Raw genomic sequence first — 8,875 nt, 5'->3', positions numbered from 1 at the left:
GGAGGAGAAAACTCAGGAGAAAGAGTTGGACAAAATAATAGAGGAAGAGAAGGGAAGAAGCTGGCTGAAAAGGACAGGGAGCTGAGACCTGAAAAGAAAGGAAGAGACAACTTCTAAATGAGGTCATATGTATGAGAAAAGTTCAAGTTCAACAAAGTTTGCAAAGAAAAGCAAAAGAACAGGAAGAGTGTGCTATGGAGTAGGATCACATCAATGAAGGTCTTAACAAGCTAAACAGTGAACAAGAGAATTTTCTAAGTGGCTGAGGTTTTGCCCAGGAGTACAGCGGGCCTCTGCGGTGCACAGGTCCTTTCAGCAGCTGGCCCAGGAAACAGAGGAGGAAAGAGATTGCCAAGAGTTTGAAGCAGAGGTAGCAGCAAAGATTTGCCAGGAGAAGATCCAGATCTAGCCCACCCATCAAGTGTTGTCCGGAAACACGCGTCCTGTGCAGAGTAGGCCCTAATAACCTTCCAGCATGGTCTCATAAATATCAATGTATTTTTTCCGTCTTTAAATAATTTTTACTACAGTATGCTTCTATGTTCCTTTAGAAAAGAAATAAAGTACAGTATTCTAATAGCCTCTTCAAGTTTATGACCACCCTTGCAGACCCACAACCAGCATGTTATTAGGAGGAAGATTCTTTAGAACCGGCCAATCTATTGCTTAGCAGACAGAGAAAGAAAATATGCTTTACTGCTCCTGGAGGCCGGTGTCAAGTGGACAACCAACTGTGATCCTGGAATGAATGGATGGGGAGAGAGGCCACCAGGTTCCTGGGCTTTCCCCAGATCTCGAGGTGAAGACAGTCAGCACCTGAGGGGAATGGTCTGGCTCAGCAAATCAGGCCTCTTCTGGACAACTGTGGACTGTGGCAGCCCCTTCTCGGGTCCCCGAGGTGACAGGCCTGGGAGCTGGCTGAGCTTCTCCACCAACATCTGCAGTGTCCCTGGGTTTTGTGCCAGGCTCCCCCAGATCAGTTAGTCTCTTCTCAGGTCGAGGGTTTTTCATGTCCCCTGTCCCGGAGCCTTATGAGGAAAGCCGCCTGGTGGTCCCCGTGCTGTCTCCAGGAGCACTCAATCTTTGCTTTTCAGGTGGGTCACACTCCACTTCCTGTTTACAGCTGGCTAATATTTCCCTCCCTCTCCCCCTGCCCCTGCCCCAAACTCATACAAACCAACTCCTCAAGGGCCCAGTGAGGACCTTGAGAGGACAAGGGGGTCAAGCACCTGTACTGAGCCTACATGTTCTCGGAATATATGAAAAACTGTTTATACAAGTTTCCCCTCCTCCCTTACCCGTGGTTTCACTTTCCCGTTTCCGGTACCTGCAATCAGCTGTGGTCTGGAAACATGATTCTCCCGCCGACATCTTGTCAGAAGGTAATTAGGAGCCTAGCTCTGTGTCAGGATATGTCATTCCCCTCACTGCACCCCCTCACATAGGCATCTTATCACCTCCTAGCATCACAAGAAGGGTGAGTACAGGACAATTAGATGAGAGAGACCACATTCACATGACTTTTACTACAGTGTATTATTGTAATTGTTCTATTTTATTCTTAGTTATTGTTGTTAATCTTTTGCCATGCTTAATTTAAAAATCAAATTTTATCATGGGTGTGTACATATAGGGAAAAACCCAGCATGTATAGGGTTTGCTACTATTTGCAGTTTCAGGCATCCGCTGGGGGTCTTGGAACATATCCCCTGCTGAGAAAGGGGTTCTACTGTATTAGACTATGATTGTTAAGTACTTTTCCTCCCTTTCCATACATTATAAGTTCTTTGAGAATAGAAACTTTATCTTTTAATTCTATCTTATCTACACTTTCTTTATCAGGGGGATCAGCTGGAATTTGAAATTCCGTAAATATCTTCTGCTCCCAGAGTTCACGTTAGACTACCTTTGTGGACGATTCCAAGTCACACCACTAGATGGGGAACATGACATATTTCTCCTGCCTGAGAAAACAAGTAAGGATTCCATCAGGTGACTCTGGGACTTTCCTATCTGAATTTTGATTACTTTCCAAGTTTGGGAAGGATCTACCTCATCTGAAAGAGGTGGGGAAAAAAAAATCTCACTTACACCTTAAGAAATTGTTTCTATGGGTGAGGGAAAGAATGAGTGACTCCCCAGCCCTACACCTCCCAGCATTAGCAAAGCAAAGTGTTTATTTCAGAAAGTGAAAAGAACAGATTGGGGTGGGGGTGATGGGCTAAAAAAAAAAAAAAAAAAAAAAAATAGAGTTCTTCTGCCAAGAGTTATCGTCTGCATAAAAATTCCACTCAGATCCTATTTGTTACATGCCATTTAAAAAAAAAAAGTCACCCCCAATTCTGCCTCCAGGATGAGCTGGAACACTTGTTTGTGATGCTTCATTGACCTTGGCTGTCCATCTTGTTCCACTGAAATGACCGGGTTATTTTCTCTAAAAGTAAATGCCTGAAACTCTATTATAGATGCTAACAGATAAGACAATACTGCTCTGCGTGACCACTATGCAAGGGTTAAAGGTCAAAGTTCACATTCGCTTCATTAAAGTATAATCTGGTGCCTTGCTCAGTTTGGCATGATGTTGGTTCATCTTTAATACTGCCTTTTAAGGAAGGTAGAAGCATGAATCCAAGGGGAATTCTTCTATTTTAAAATTGCCTTCATCCAACATGGAAGAGAAACGTGGAGAACTTAACTGCATCTTTCATTTTGGAGGAAAAGAGAATGATTCAGGTCAATGGAAGTATGCTTTAGGTTATCTAACCAAACACATCACATTTGATTTTGTAGAAGAAGCAACTTATGAGAGGCACACGGACCTGTAGGCAGGAATGATTCCCTCCTGGTGTACATCTGATTAACCAGGCTTCACCAGCACGAAGGTGGGCCATAGACCTTTCCACAGCTCTGCATCCTGGGCTTCCCCAGGACATGGAATCACATTCACTTGCAACAACACTAGTTAGGAAGCCGCAATAATACGGCTGGTTCAAATGAGCATGTTTGCCTGGCAGGGCTATGCTGCTCCCAGAACTCCCGCTGTGGTTGTCCACTGATGTGCCTTTTCTTGGGAAGCAGGGGATGGACTGGTGGCTCTATCTGAGGTCTTTGATCATAGGAGGGGGGCTAGCACCTGTCAGAGTTGTGTTTCACTCATTCTTTCCAAAGAAGACACTTCAGACAGAGTAGGAAGGAGCTACTTACCAGAGTTAAAAAGGCAAAAAAAAAAAAAAAATTTTTTTAAGGTAAAAGGCTCCGCCAACAAAATAGGCATGGAATTTGGGAGAAAGCTGAATTTGTGGCTGTCTATGTCCCCACATCAGCAGTACCATATACTGACAACTTGACTGGAAACTTTGGAGGAGTTTGGGAACAGCAAGACAAAGAAAGACGTCTTCTTGGGTGATGGGCAAGGATGGTGTTCCTTCCTCTGGTCAGCTGTGTGGACAGCTGATGTGTAGGCAAGAGTGGAAAACAGAGCACATGCCAAGCATTGTCCTGACAATGGCCTGATTGTGCTCTGGGCATAACTTTGGCCAATTCCTGATGATGAACATCCTTCTTCCTTAAGCCAATAGACAGAATAATATACTATGTGTTGAGAACATACCTGTAACTGTCACTTGATCCAGATTATCTAAATCTTCACAGTGATCCTATGGAGTGTTAATATTAACTACCTTCATTTTACAGATGAGAGAATTGAGCCCAGGGAAGGGAAATTTCCGAGGTTTCACAGGTAATAAGAGGGAGAATTAGGATTTTTAACTCAAGTAGTCTGACCCAAAGCCTCTGGCTATACCCACTATAATCGACTATTTCTCAAAGCAAAATCCCCCATTTGTATCAATAGATACCTAATGGAAATCTTATCCTCATTATCTCTGATGGAAAAAAAATATGTTACAGAAGTAAAGGTGTGAGTAGCACAGGGAGCAAGGTGATGAACTCTGGGCTTAGGCCCCGTGTCAAGGCGATATCTGCAAGAGATTAAGAAAATTAATGAGACATTTGTCAGGCAAATAGGATTGGGAAGGGGCGTGCAGGCAGAAGAGGATGAGAGGTTTGTGTAACTGGAACCAGACTGGTTTAGCTGGAGTGTAAGCCACAAGTGATGAAACCAAGCTGCCCAGGGAGACAAGAATCAGCTCTGATCGAGGGGCCTTTGGTAGAATGTATTCCCCAAGCTTTAGAGGTTTAGATGTTTTATCCTACGGATGATGTTGAGTCACTAAAAGATTCTGGTCATTCAATGGGTGTGTGAGGATAGTGGTGACATGATTAGATTGTCATAGCAAGGGTTAAGACACTGAAAATAGTTTCTACTGTCTTATTTTCCACAGTAGGGTCACTCCACTTAATTTTGCGATTAAACAGTTACAGCCATCTCAGAGGCACCCACGGGGAATCAAAAGCCAGGGGGAATCAAAAGGAATGAAGAGCTTCCGGTGAAAAACCTCACAGGTTCCCCTCCAAGGTACTGAACATAGAGTTGGATGCTTTGTTCCTACTCTCCTGCTGTTCTTTGATTCCTCCATCTGATTTCCAGTAATTTCGAAGATCTCAATTGTCTCTTTGGTTCAGACTGCTTGTCCGTGGTGCAATGAACTATATTTCTCAGTATTTATATAGGCGATTCAAGGTTTCATTTGAGAGTTGACTTTCCTGATGCAAGTGAGTTAACAACCTTGGAAACCCCTGCACTGATTCTAAACAGGGAGCCGAAGTCTCTCTACCACTAACAGGTCAATCTTGTTTGTTTCACACTGACGAACATAGATGTACATGCGACATACATTTGTACGTGGAGATCTCTATGTATCTATACATACATGAATACATACCCAGACAAATACACATGCACATTCATTTCATTTTTAAACTTCATTCTTACAAGTTAAAGGAAAATAATCTTCTAATATTATGAATTTTGTATTCACAGGGTAGCAATACCTGACAGAAGTGTCCTGAGGCTTAAATGACATGACATAGAATATGCCTAACACAGCTTGACCCAAAGCAGAAACTTGCTCCTAGCCCCACCCTCCTCACCTCTAGCAGATTAGAAATGGACATAAGGAATTTTACACTGTAATTTTCTGGATAGTGTCAGACAAAGGCTGGAAGTCTACCTCAAACTATATTAAATGAAAAAGATTTTTTTTTCCTTTTGGTTTTTGGAATAAAGAATTTCAGAAATGACTGGACCCAGGGCCTCAGTTGGGTCAGGTTTTTTGGAGCTCCCTTCCCCTTCTCCTTCCCCCACCTCTCCTCCTCTTTCATTTCTTCTTCCCTCTTCTTCCGTGCTTGATGTTAGCTAAATTCTCAGGCGGCTTTTCCCCAGCAGGGACAAGAACAGTCGCCAGCACTAGACTTAAACTCTATACTTAAACTGTAGCAGCTGAGCAATCTCAAAAAGGAAGAACACTTCTTTCCAATACCTTCAACAATGTCCCAAAAGGCTAGCGTGACCTAAAAGCCATGCATGTCCTGAGAATCATTAAAAAATTATTATCATGACCCCTTTGTGCCAAATTGGTGCGTTGTGCCTAGCATACTGCATGGAATTCAGGTAAATTCAAATAAGGAAAAAGAAAGAAGCTGGCAAATGTTCAAACAAAGGCGACTACTTTGACCAAAGGTGAGAAGAGGACTCCATATTGGGTCATAAAAAAAGATTAGGTTCCAGCCTAGGAAAATGAGGGCTTTAAGCTTACACGTAACAAATTCATATATATTAAGACACTAAAGTAGAAAGATCAATGACTAGTGCCCTGTGCCACTAGTGCCACACAGAGGGAAGAAACTTATGTGAAGACGAAGGCAAAGATTGGAGCAACACAGCTACAAGCCGAGTAACTCCAGGAATGGTTGGCAACCACCAGCGGGTAGGAGAGACGTGTGAGGCAGATCTCCCTCCGAGCTTCCAGAACTGTTGAGAGGAAAACAGTTCTGTTGTTGAAGCAGTCCAGTTTGTCATAACATGTTACAACAGCCCTAGAAGACTAATAGAGATGGCAATGTAGTGTAATGGAATGCAAATTAAATTCTAAGTAAAAGACTTTGGTTCAGTCTACCCTTTTACAACCTACACCGAAGGCCAGTTTATCATGCTGAGAGTTTTATTTGTCTTACCTGTACAATGGAACACTGGAAGATGGAAAAATAATATTTCTCCTACCAACTGAGAGGATTATATGAAAATTGAATCAAATTTTTTGAAACTATACTATTTCAAAAGGTGTTCAGTGAAACTTGAGGGTCTATAAAGATGGGTTCTATGGCGAAGCAAGTTGGGAAAATCCTACATTTATGACTTTTCTCCAAAAGACTCACAATACAGGCTTTATATAAGAGGCAAAAGGAAGACTTGTAACTTGGAATCTGGTTAGTCTTATTTAACTGTCTTCCCCAAATTTACTTGACCATGAAATATTGCCTTTGATGGACTCCAGTTAATATCTTGTCAATGCTTGTCTTCCTTGGGAGTAAGTTTGGGAAACACTGCACTAGGCCATTATAAGACACTCCACCTTTTGGGGGTATGCACTCAGGAATTGTTGACGTAGGATGAAATGAAGAACTCTTGGGAACTCTGCAGAAATCATCTGGTGGTGGTGTTGCTGCTTTTGCTTGTTGTCCACGGCTACTTTGATTGGAATTTGAAGAGCTTTATAACCGGAGTGACAGGTTTTATAAAATGCATACCCCATCCCCCACCCCCAGCCCAGGAACACAGAAGTACCTCTGCTTCCAGAAAGACGGCAGGAAGGAAACCAATATTTGCTAGGACTCCTCCGCATTCTGGGCCCCATGACAGGCAGATCATTTCACTGCATTTTTGTGGTCTTAATGTTTGCATCCTAACACCCACATATGATAAAGGTATCTAGATATGAATATATATTTCCTTTAATTAAAAAAAGACTTAAAATCACATTATTTATTCACACTTTTATTGGCAATAGAACATAAAATAAGTAAGTACTTAACAGTCTAGTCCAGAATGGTACATCTATTTTTACATTAGAAAGAACCTATCAGGACTTTCATCTCACTGGACCATCAACCGATAACTGTCTTAACAATTCGGAGCTATGAGTGAATTCATTCACATGTCTTGGCTGTGAGAACATAGCAGTGAATGTGACAGACATAGTCCCTGGCCTCCTGGAGCTTGTATTTGGAGGAAGGAGAGCAAGCACAAGGAAAAGAAATGAGTATAAATATATATAAGGTGATAACAACACCATGGGAGAAAATTAAGCCGAGAGGTGGAATTGCGAATTTCATATGCTTTATCAGGGAGGGCCTTGCCGGGCCAGGGGCTTTGAGCAGAACCTGATGGAAATGTAGTCAGGACACCTGAGGAGGAAAAAGAGAGAGCCGGTTGGAGGAGGCAGCGAATGCAATGTTCCACCAGGGAACAGTAAGGAAGCCCCAGCGTGGCTGGAACAGAGTCATTAAGGGGTAGAGAAATAAGAGGTGAGGTCAGAGCATGGAGAGTGGGAGTGAGGACACAGGTCGTGTAGGGATTCACAGAACATGGTAGACTTTGACTTTTACGTGGAGAAACTGAGAAGTAATTTAGCATTTTAAGCATATATATTTAAGCAAATATACATGAATAATACTTGCAAATGTCATCTACGCGGAGGATGTGACTATGGTGTGGGGAAGGAGAAAACTGTGGAAGTAGGAAGACCAGTCAGAGGCTGTGGATCCAAATTACTCTAACGTAGTGATGGCAGTGGCTCAGACGGGGCTAGAGCCGTAGGGATGGGGAGGGTTGTGAATGTGTTTTGAAGACAGAGCTGACAGGGTTGTCTGACTGATAGCATGTCAAGTATGAGAGGAAGAGAGGAGTCGAGGATAAATGGGCGTTTGGACCGAAGCATCTATAAGGATGAAGGTCTGTTAGATGAGATGGAATAACTAGGCAGGAGCAAGAATTTTTTCTTCTCTCTCACTCTCTCTCTCTCTCTGTGTCTCTCTGTGTGTCTCTGTGTCTGTCTCTGACTCTCTCTGTTTTGTGGGGAGGTTATGGGCAGGTGGAGAAGGGAGAATCATGCATATGGTTTGGGACAAATTCAGTCTAAGACGCCTTTTAGCGTCCAAGCGGGGATGGTAAGTTGGCAGTTGGATATGTGGCCGTGGCGTTCAGGGTAGACCCTGGGCTCCGTGTCATCTGCTTACTTATGGTACTTTTTTTTTTTTTTAAGATTTTATTTATTTATTCGACAGAGATAGAGACAGCCAGCGAGAGAGGGAACACAAGCAGGGGGAGTGGGAGAGGAAGAAGCAGGCTCATAGCGGAGGAGCCTGATGTGGGGCTCGATCCCATAACGCCGGCATCACGCCCTGAGCCGAAGGCAGACGCTTAACCGCTGTGCCACCCAGGCGCTCCTTACTTATGGTACTTAAAGCTGTGAAACTACACTCAAGAATTGAGTGTAGACAGAGAAAAATAAAGGACAGGAGACTGAGTCTTGGGGTTTACCAGTGTTTCAGAGACCGTTTTTGCACTTGAGTGTCAGAGTGGCGTAGTGGCCTGGCTCAGGCAGCCCAGCTGGGAAGTGAGCGAACAGGGGGCTCCATCGGCACCGTGCAGTCGCTCCTCCTGGAGCACGTTTAGCCTCCTGTCACGAGAGAGCAGTTCAGCAGGGGAGCTGAAAACACTGCTGGTGCCTCCTGAGAACGGGGGACTCTGTGAGAGGACTCTCATGAACCCAGTGAATTGGCAAGAACCAATATTTTAATCACATTGATTCCACTAGACATATAAAACCAAACACCCTTTACTTCTTGGGGTACAGGTAAAGGCTGTAGTTTCAAGATGATAAATACTACGTATCACATTCTGTCTAATATATAC

The sequence above is a fragment of the Ursus arctos genome, unplaced genomic scaffold, assembly GCF_023065955.2.
Source record: "Ursus arctos isolate Adak ecotype North America unplaced genomic scaffold, UrsArc2.0 scaffold_15, whole genome shotgun sequence".
NCBI lineage: Eukaryota > Metazoa > Chordata > Mammalia > Carnivora > Ursidae > Ursus > Ursus arctos.
Note: the sequence above shows the minus strand (reverse complement) of the source record.